Consider the following 8128-nt stretch of genomic DNA (forward strand, 5'->3'; position numbering starts at 1 on the left):
TTTGACATTAAAATATATTCTTATTCAAATTTGGAGGCTCCTAGATGAGTGCTTGGATGTTTGTATTTCACACACCTATAGGGAAGGAAACCATGTTGTGAATTTTCTTTCAAATTTTGGTTGTGATGGGGGTTGTTGATTTCATCACTTCACCCTTTATCCATAATTGAGAAACATGCTGCCCTCAAAAAATTAATTTAGGAAGGTAAGTTTGCTGGATCGTGCTCATGTATACCAGTTTGAAGGAAGGTGATATTCAATTCTAGATATATTGATGGGTGGTTCTTGATTCACCCTTTGTAATTATTTGTTCAAAATATCTAAAACTATGTATACATTAGGGATGATGTTGGGTTTTATTCATTGATTCTTTCCCAATTGATCTCGTTGAATCAAATTAATAAAATATTACAGTGGCTTGCCACTTTTGCCTATAAAAAAAAAAAGATACACACAAAGAGTTTTTGATTGCTAATATACATAAGTTTTACAACTATATAAATATATTATTAATAATTTATGAAGCAATACCTTATCTTGCACACAATCCATGTTAGAAAATATGTGGTGTACACCTTGATTAATAATTATTAATATTATAATATTTAATGTTATTATGTGAAGTTGCACCTAGGAACACTTATATGGGCACATCTCTTGTAGAGATTCTCTTGGAATATTCTTGTAGCTACTTAATATTATTTTGTAATATTATAATATTATATCAATGAAATTATTCAATATTGAGAATTTAAATTAAAAAACCAATCAATATTTGTAGGATCATGGGTTCAATAACACATGATTTATGTAATATCACTTGGTGGTTTTGTGGGAGCTTGTTTTTATAAAGAAACTGCACAGGTAGTTCTCCAGGTAAGCCAAATAAGCATTTGTGAGGAAACATCTATATAGGCATATATTTCATAAAAAAATAAAAAAGGACACACTTTCCAATGCACTAACTTACATGTATTTCTAAAGAATTATATGGTTGCATAGCTAGTGGTGCATTTGCAAAGGTTAAAAGCATCATGTGGGATGTGTGGTCACATGTAGTAAATTTTGATGATTGTAGTTTCAAATATATTTGGATGTATTGTATGTTGCATTATTGAGTAATACATGGATGATAAATCCTTTTGGAGGTTGGGTTTTTTTCTTCTCTCATGAGTGTTTTCATAGGGTAATTATGTGTGAACTTTTTGTGGGTATGATGTATCGAAAAGAGTGATGCATTATGCATGGTATGATGTCATTGATGTAAAATAGTATTTTATCTTAGCTAGTTTGGTGATTGGGAACTTTACCATAGGTTTTGATACTTATGAGTTATCTAGTTACCAGAGATAGTGTACAAGAGAGTCAGTTAAATTAGTCCACATTGTGTATATTTTGAAGAGTTGGATGATGCAATTAGAATATGATTGTAAAAATATGGTTATGCTTAATCTAATCATTAGAAATCTTCAAGTGATTTTACATACGATATATTCACTATTGAATATTAGGTTGATATTATTTTGTGAATAGAGTAGCAATTCAATAAAGATTTAATGGTATAGCTGATTAATCAAAGTTAAGTTTTGGATAATTGACATATTTTTTTTGAATTGACACCAAAGTTAATTATTCTTGGTTAGAAAGATTTATTTATTTGATTTGGCTACACATTTCATTTAGGAGGCCAAATTTTTTTTGTTTCTTGAGTTATTACTTCATAAATGAGATCGAGTTTTGATTGAAAAAAGGATGCATGATGTGTAGATAGAGAACAAGATATGATGACCTAAATTATGTGACCATAGATTATATTTGGTGTATATACTTGTCATAAATTCATCAAAACTATGCAAGCATTATCGATGCTACTAGTGGATTCAGTAAAGGATAATAAGTCCATTTTTTCTTATGTAATTTGATCATTAAATCATAATGAGGGACAAATATATCTTTAAATTGAGCAATGAGCTCTAAGAAACTATTTGAAAGCATGTGTATTATTTTCTTTTGTACTTATGTCTTTAACAAGACACTTATTTATACATGAGTTAGTTATTTGTAGATACAATCCCCATTAGGCTTTTACTTTAATTGGGTTTTCCTAAAAAAAAGAGTTTTATGAGTTGTGATTTTATTTGAATTGTTCTAGTTTACTTTCTATATCATTTATATGGTATTTGTGCAATAATTTTAAAGTTCATAAAAGATCTAGAATATTGATTCAACCAGCCTCTCCCCTAGTATTCTTTAATTCTAACATGTTCTCTCTTATATTACATCTATACTTTGAGTACTTATTGTATGACTACAAGTTTCCTTACAAATGTAGTGTTAGAGCTATGATTTGGTACTATAACACTAGGACTTGAAGCTATAGAATAAATGAAAAAATACAATATATGAAAACCCATGAAGGTTTTGTAGGTTTTTTATTTTATATATAAGGGTTTTTTTTTTCTATTATAATGGGCTATTTGTAGATTTTGTAAGATTTTGTTGTGAAGGTAGCCATCCAAGATCTAGAAACATTGAAAAACACAATAGAAAGAGAGAATGAATATGACAATAATAAACTATATTCCTATCAATAATTTAATACAATAGTTCAACTAAATTGATATTGAAAATGAAAATCCTTGGTTAAGAAGACCAATATATAAATGTAAGAGTTAATAAGACAATGAAAAATATTATTGTCTCATTACATGATAATCAAGAAATTGTTGGACTTGGCATATTGTTCTAGCATTAATTATCATTAATGTCAAAACATCCATATTGACACCTTGTTGGTATTGGTTGTTGTGTGGCATGTTTTGGTGTGTATCACTTAGTTGGTTGGAAAATTGACATATGTTTTGTTCAAAGTGTATAAATATTACATCTTCTATTTGGTTTCTTAGTTCATGTATCTATTTCCTATATTGGTATGCTTGGTACAAATTCATCGTATATTTTTTTATAATAAGACTAATTAATTATAAGAGAAGATATCTTTCATATCTAAATATAGTTGAACATGTCCACATGGTTCTTCATGGATTTTCTTATAGGTGCACCTATTGGTTTCTTGGATGACTCATAATGGTTGGTTGATGTTTTTGATTAAGGAAAATAGGAATTAAAAGGGCCCTGAAACCCATACAATAAAAAGTTCAGACATAAAGAGGATGCTTAAAGTAGCAACATATACTAAAAGCAAACAAAAGAAACATCTCCCCACATAAAAAGACAAGAACTAGTAAAAAGTCAGGGAGAGAAGAAAAAGGGCCAGGCCAACCAAGAAAAGCCAGGGCACTTAGGAGATCTCTCTTAGAATTTTTGCTACATTGATTTCTAGCTCTGACAATCTTCTTGCTACCTCCTTCATTTTTGAGTGCTCTTAGTCAAGATCCTAGGTATCCTTCTTCCTCATGTTGGATCTTGTGCACTTCCTTGAGCTATCTTCAAGGGTCATTTCCTTGGCACTGTGGGGGGCCAAGTCCTCTTCCTTGTTGGTTATAATGAGAATCTTGACATTCTTATTGGCATCTTTTAGAATATTGTAGCTTTGTTCTACAATGATCCACATAGAGCTCTCCATTATTTGGACCCTCTTTTTGACCTCCTCGGCTTTGTCATCCTTGCTCTTTTCTTCCTCAAAAATCTTGTTCTTTACGTTATAGTTTTCTCTTTCAAGGTTGCTCACCCTATAATTGAGATCTTGGATTTGATGGAAAATCCATTTGGTAGTGTAAAAACTATATTCAATGCTATTCTTGGCATTGTTGATGACATAAATGTTTGGGTGCTCCTTGGCTATGTCACTGAAAATGACCAGGGTTAGGTAAATCAATTCCTCAATTTTTATTCTGCCTTCATCATCCTCTTTGACATGTGTTCTTATTATTTCTCTGTTTATCCCCATCTTGGACAAGGTAGTCTCAAAGTTTCTCCACACCACATTTCTATCTCTGCCCATGATTGAGCACCTGTATCAGTTGGTACCAAATTCCTCAAAGTCTTGTTCATGGTCAACTCTCTCTTCTTGGTTGGGATCATATTCTACCTTTTTTGCCTCAACCCCCTATTCCTCTATCTTAGCCTTAGGATTTTTCCTTTTTGGGCCCCTAGAAATTTTATTAGAGTCCTCTTTTCTTCTCAAAATTTGGATAGTGATAGTGTACTATCCCTTTTTTCTCTCCATGCTCTCCCCTTCCCTAATCTCCTTGTCACCTTTAGCACAATCCTCACCCATTTCCATGCCTTTAACTCTATCATTATAGTTCTTGTTAGAGGAGGAATCAAGGTCATGCTTGGCATGAGAGGTAGTATTCCTTTTATTTTCCTTCCTGATGGTTTGTTTCCTAGAGCCTCCCTTTGGAGAATCATCATTCTCTAAATTAGTGTGTATATCTAGGCTATCTTTATTGTCCAAAGGAAAATAGTTCTCTTCTAACTCTTTAGAGTCCACTCTACCCTTCTTACCCTCCTTCTTTGACTTAATTTGTTTCCCCATTGTCCTAGGTTTAAAGAACTCATAAATTAAAAGTAACAGCCCCTCATGGAGTGCTAGATTCCTAGTGTGCTTCTCTTGATATTCATTAATGTTTTCATTCATATAAATGTAAAGATAAAAGGGGATATAAATTTTGGCCCCATACCTGAAGTGATTGAGTATCACGAAATGGTAGGTGCATCATTGATCAAATCTAGTATCCAGGGTGATGTATTTGATGATAGCTCATAACAAAAACCTCCATAGTAGTTTGATGGAGCTCAAGAGATAATGGGTTCCTCTCTTCACAAGCACTTTCTTCTCCTCTTGATCCTTAGTGAATTCCACCATCACATTCCCTAAGATTTTTCAATCTCAATAGAATTTCTTTCCCAGAATGGAAATGCCAATGACTACGAAGATGACACCGTTAGTCATTGTAAACTCCATCCCATCAATATTCACAATGCCCTTGTTCTAGCTTTTAACCATAGCCTTGGTAACCAAGGGTTTCCAACAATGGAGCCTATCAATGAAGGTCGTAATTTCCCCTTTTTTAGTATGTCCCAAACCTTTGATTTCTTGTGCCATTTCTTGTCTTCACCTTCTAGTTACTACCTATGCCTTTCCCCAACTATGTTTTCCTCACCACAAGCTAGAAAACCATTATCAAAACCCTTCAAATCCAAAGAAAAAGGGTCTCTTCTCATTTTCTTGATCCAATTTTTTTCCTTTTGCACAAACTATCTGAAATCTATCATAGTATTAATTAGATAGATATGTTTGATGTGAGAAGTATGAGTGAAATCATACTTCCACATCACATTTCTACACATTCCCTATAGAGCACTAACTAGCATAATTAAATTATGCATCAAATTTTTGACCACCCCCCATATTGATTTAGCAATCATAATGAATTTTTAATTATACCCAATCTTCTTGGGATCCTTTCCTATTCAATTATGTCATTAATATTTGATCGAAAATTACATTTTTTCCATTTTTCCAATTCATTGTACTTGATAGCCTAATTTTTTGAGCTATCTACCACTTGATTGGCCTCTTGGTACCCATGTGCCACATAGGTTTCTTCGAAAGTCTTGATAAGAAGAATGCATTCCTCTATAATATTCTCTTTAGTCCATGTAGGTTTTTTATTCTCATTTAGGTAGTCAATAATGTTTTTTGAATCACCTTCTAGCCTGGTTTTCTAACACCCATATCTTTAGCTAACTTTATGGTATAGTGAACTGCTATAGCCTCCAAATAGTGATTGGTTTGTGTTCCAAGGGGAGTAGCAACCACAACCATACCTTTGGAAAAATTATTTATGATAATTCCTCCCACACTAGCCTTCCTCAAGTTACCTTTGGCAACCCCATCAAAATTGGCCTTATACCAACCCTTAGGCAACATCAACCAACTGCTCCCATCCCTCTTGATTTTAGCCCTTTCATTGACACCAAGAGAGGGATGGGACCTTTGATATTAGAATAGTTTTCTAACAAAGCATTGAGATATTTGTGGAAAACCACCTCAGCCTTAGTTTCCTTATCCCTAAATATTTTGTTGTTCCACTCTTTCCAAACCCCCTAGCAAACATGGGGTAGGGTCCATTTGCATAGAACCCTGTCATCACTGTTGAGCCTTCCTTGGTTCCACTTCTAAAAGACATCCAAAATGTTGGCGAAAAACACCATGACATGTTGAAAAAAGATAAGAAAAGAGACTAGATTTTGATAATGAAAGGGCAATGGATGAAAAGGTGATCAACATTCTCACAATGAAATTTATACAAAATGCATCTATTAGGCATCATATTACCCCTCTTAGTAAGGTTATCCACCATCAGGATGCAGTTTTGGAGCATAATCTAGAAGAAAACATTAACTTTCAGGTTTAGCCTCGAGAACCAAGCTTTACAAATCTTGCATATTCTCATAGCCAGAGGCCACAGTATAAATGCCATTGACAACATCCCCCCATATTATGGAGTCTCTATTGAGACATAGTGGGATCTGTCTAATCAGATCCATAAGAAGCTTAAGATCCTAGGACATCTCAGCCAAATCAATCCACTCATTTTAGTTTTTGTAGTCACTCACCTTGATCCCAACTCTATCAATACAAGCATTAGCACATCTATTAAAAAGTGCATAGTCCCACAGAGGGCCAGTACTCAACCAGTCGTCATGGCAAAAGTTAATATCTTTACCATTGCTAAGTTTCTATTTAGCTTTATCAAAAGCTAATCTATTCATCCTCAGAATGCCATTCTAAATAAAAGAGCCCCTAGGGTCAAGGTCTCTAATTATGAACTATTTACAATTGAGGCTTTCCATATACTTTAGCTCCAAAATATCTCTCCATTGCCCCTTGGTTTTGAAGATTCTCTAGATTTTTTTTTCTTGGAGAGCACAGTTAACCTATTTTAGCTTTCTAATCCCTAGACCCCCTTTAATCTTAGGTCTATAGATGTTCTCCTAGGCCACCAGAGGGTACTTTTCATTTTTATTGGTGCTTGACCACTAGAAATTCCTCTGAATAGCTTCCAAATGCTCAACAATATTGGGAGAGATAGAGAAGAGGCTAAGAGCATAAGTAGGAAGGTTTTGAAGGATGGACTTGATCAACAACACTTTGTCAGCCTGGCTGAGAGTAACACCTTTCTAGCCAACAAATTTTCTATTAAACCTATCAATGAGATTATCCCAAAACCAATCAAGTAGTTTAGTCCCCAGAGGGAGGTCTAAGTGGAGCGAAAAATCCCAATTTTGCATCCCAAAATACGAGCAATTTTCTTTTGTCTATCTGAAGGGGTGTTGACGAAAAATGCCAAACTCTTATCCTAGTTGATGAGCTCTCCAGAGGTTTTGGAGTAGGTATCGAGGATGCATTTAACACTCCTAGCTTCTCTAACTGAAGCCTCACCCCCCAAGATAGTATCATCCACAAATTGTTGATGGGTAAAAACTAGAGGACCTGAAGAAGGTTTTAGGTCCACCAACTCCCCTTTACATCTCTAGAAATTAATAAGCCTAGCCAAGCCTTTAGCCATAATGATAAAGAGAATAGGCAATAAAGGGTCCCCCTGGTGAAGTCCTCTAGAAGACATGAAAAATTTGGAGGGGGTGATATTACCCATGACTACAAAGGTAGGGGTGGAAATCACTTGAGCAATAATCATTCTAACTCTGGAATTGAAACCAAAAGCTTCAAGCACCCTATCCAAAATCCCCCAATCCATCCTATCATAAGCCTTAGATAGATCAAGTTTTAGCAGGAAGCCCTCTAGTTTACCAACTTCCAAGGAGTGAATAACTTCATGAACCTCAATGATGGAGTCCAAAATTTTCTTGCCAGGGACAAACCTAGATTGTTGAGGTGCAATAATCTCTGGAAGTAAATTAATAACTTTGTTGGTTAAGACTTTCACAAAAATCTTATAGAAGGAGTTGCAAAGAATAATAGGCCTAAAAGAGCCAAAAGAATTAGCCCCAGTGACTTTAGGGATCAAAACTAAAAAGGTAGCATTAATTTCTTTCAGCAAATTCCTAGCACCAAAGAATTCCTGAATAGCTTTGACCAAGTCAAATTGAATTATTTCCTAGTACATTTGGATGAAAAATATGGGGGACCCATCAT

The sequence above is a fragment of the Cupressus sempervirens genome, chromosome 1, assembly GCF_028749045.1.
Source record: "Cupressus sempervirens isolate cs-2001-9-10 chromosome 1, ASM2874904v1, whole genome shotgun sequence".
In the NCBI taxonomy this organism is placed as follows: domain Eukaryota; kingdom Viridiplantae; phylum Streptophyta; class Pinopsida; order Cupressales; family Cupressaceae; genus Cupressus; species Cupressus sempervirens.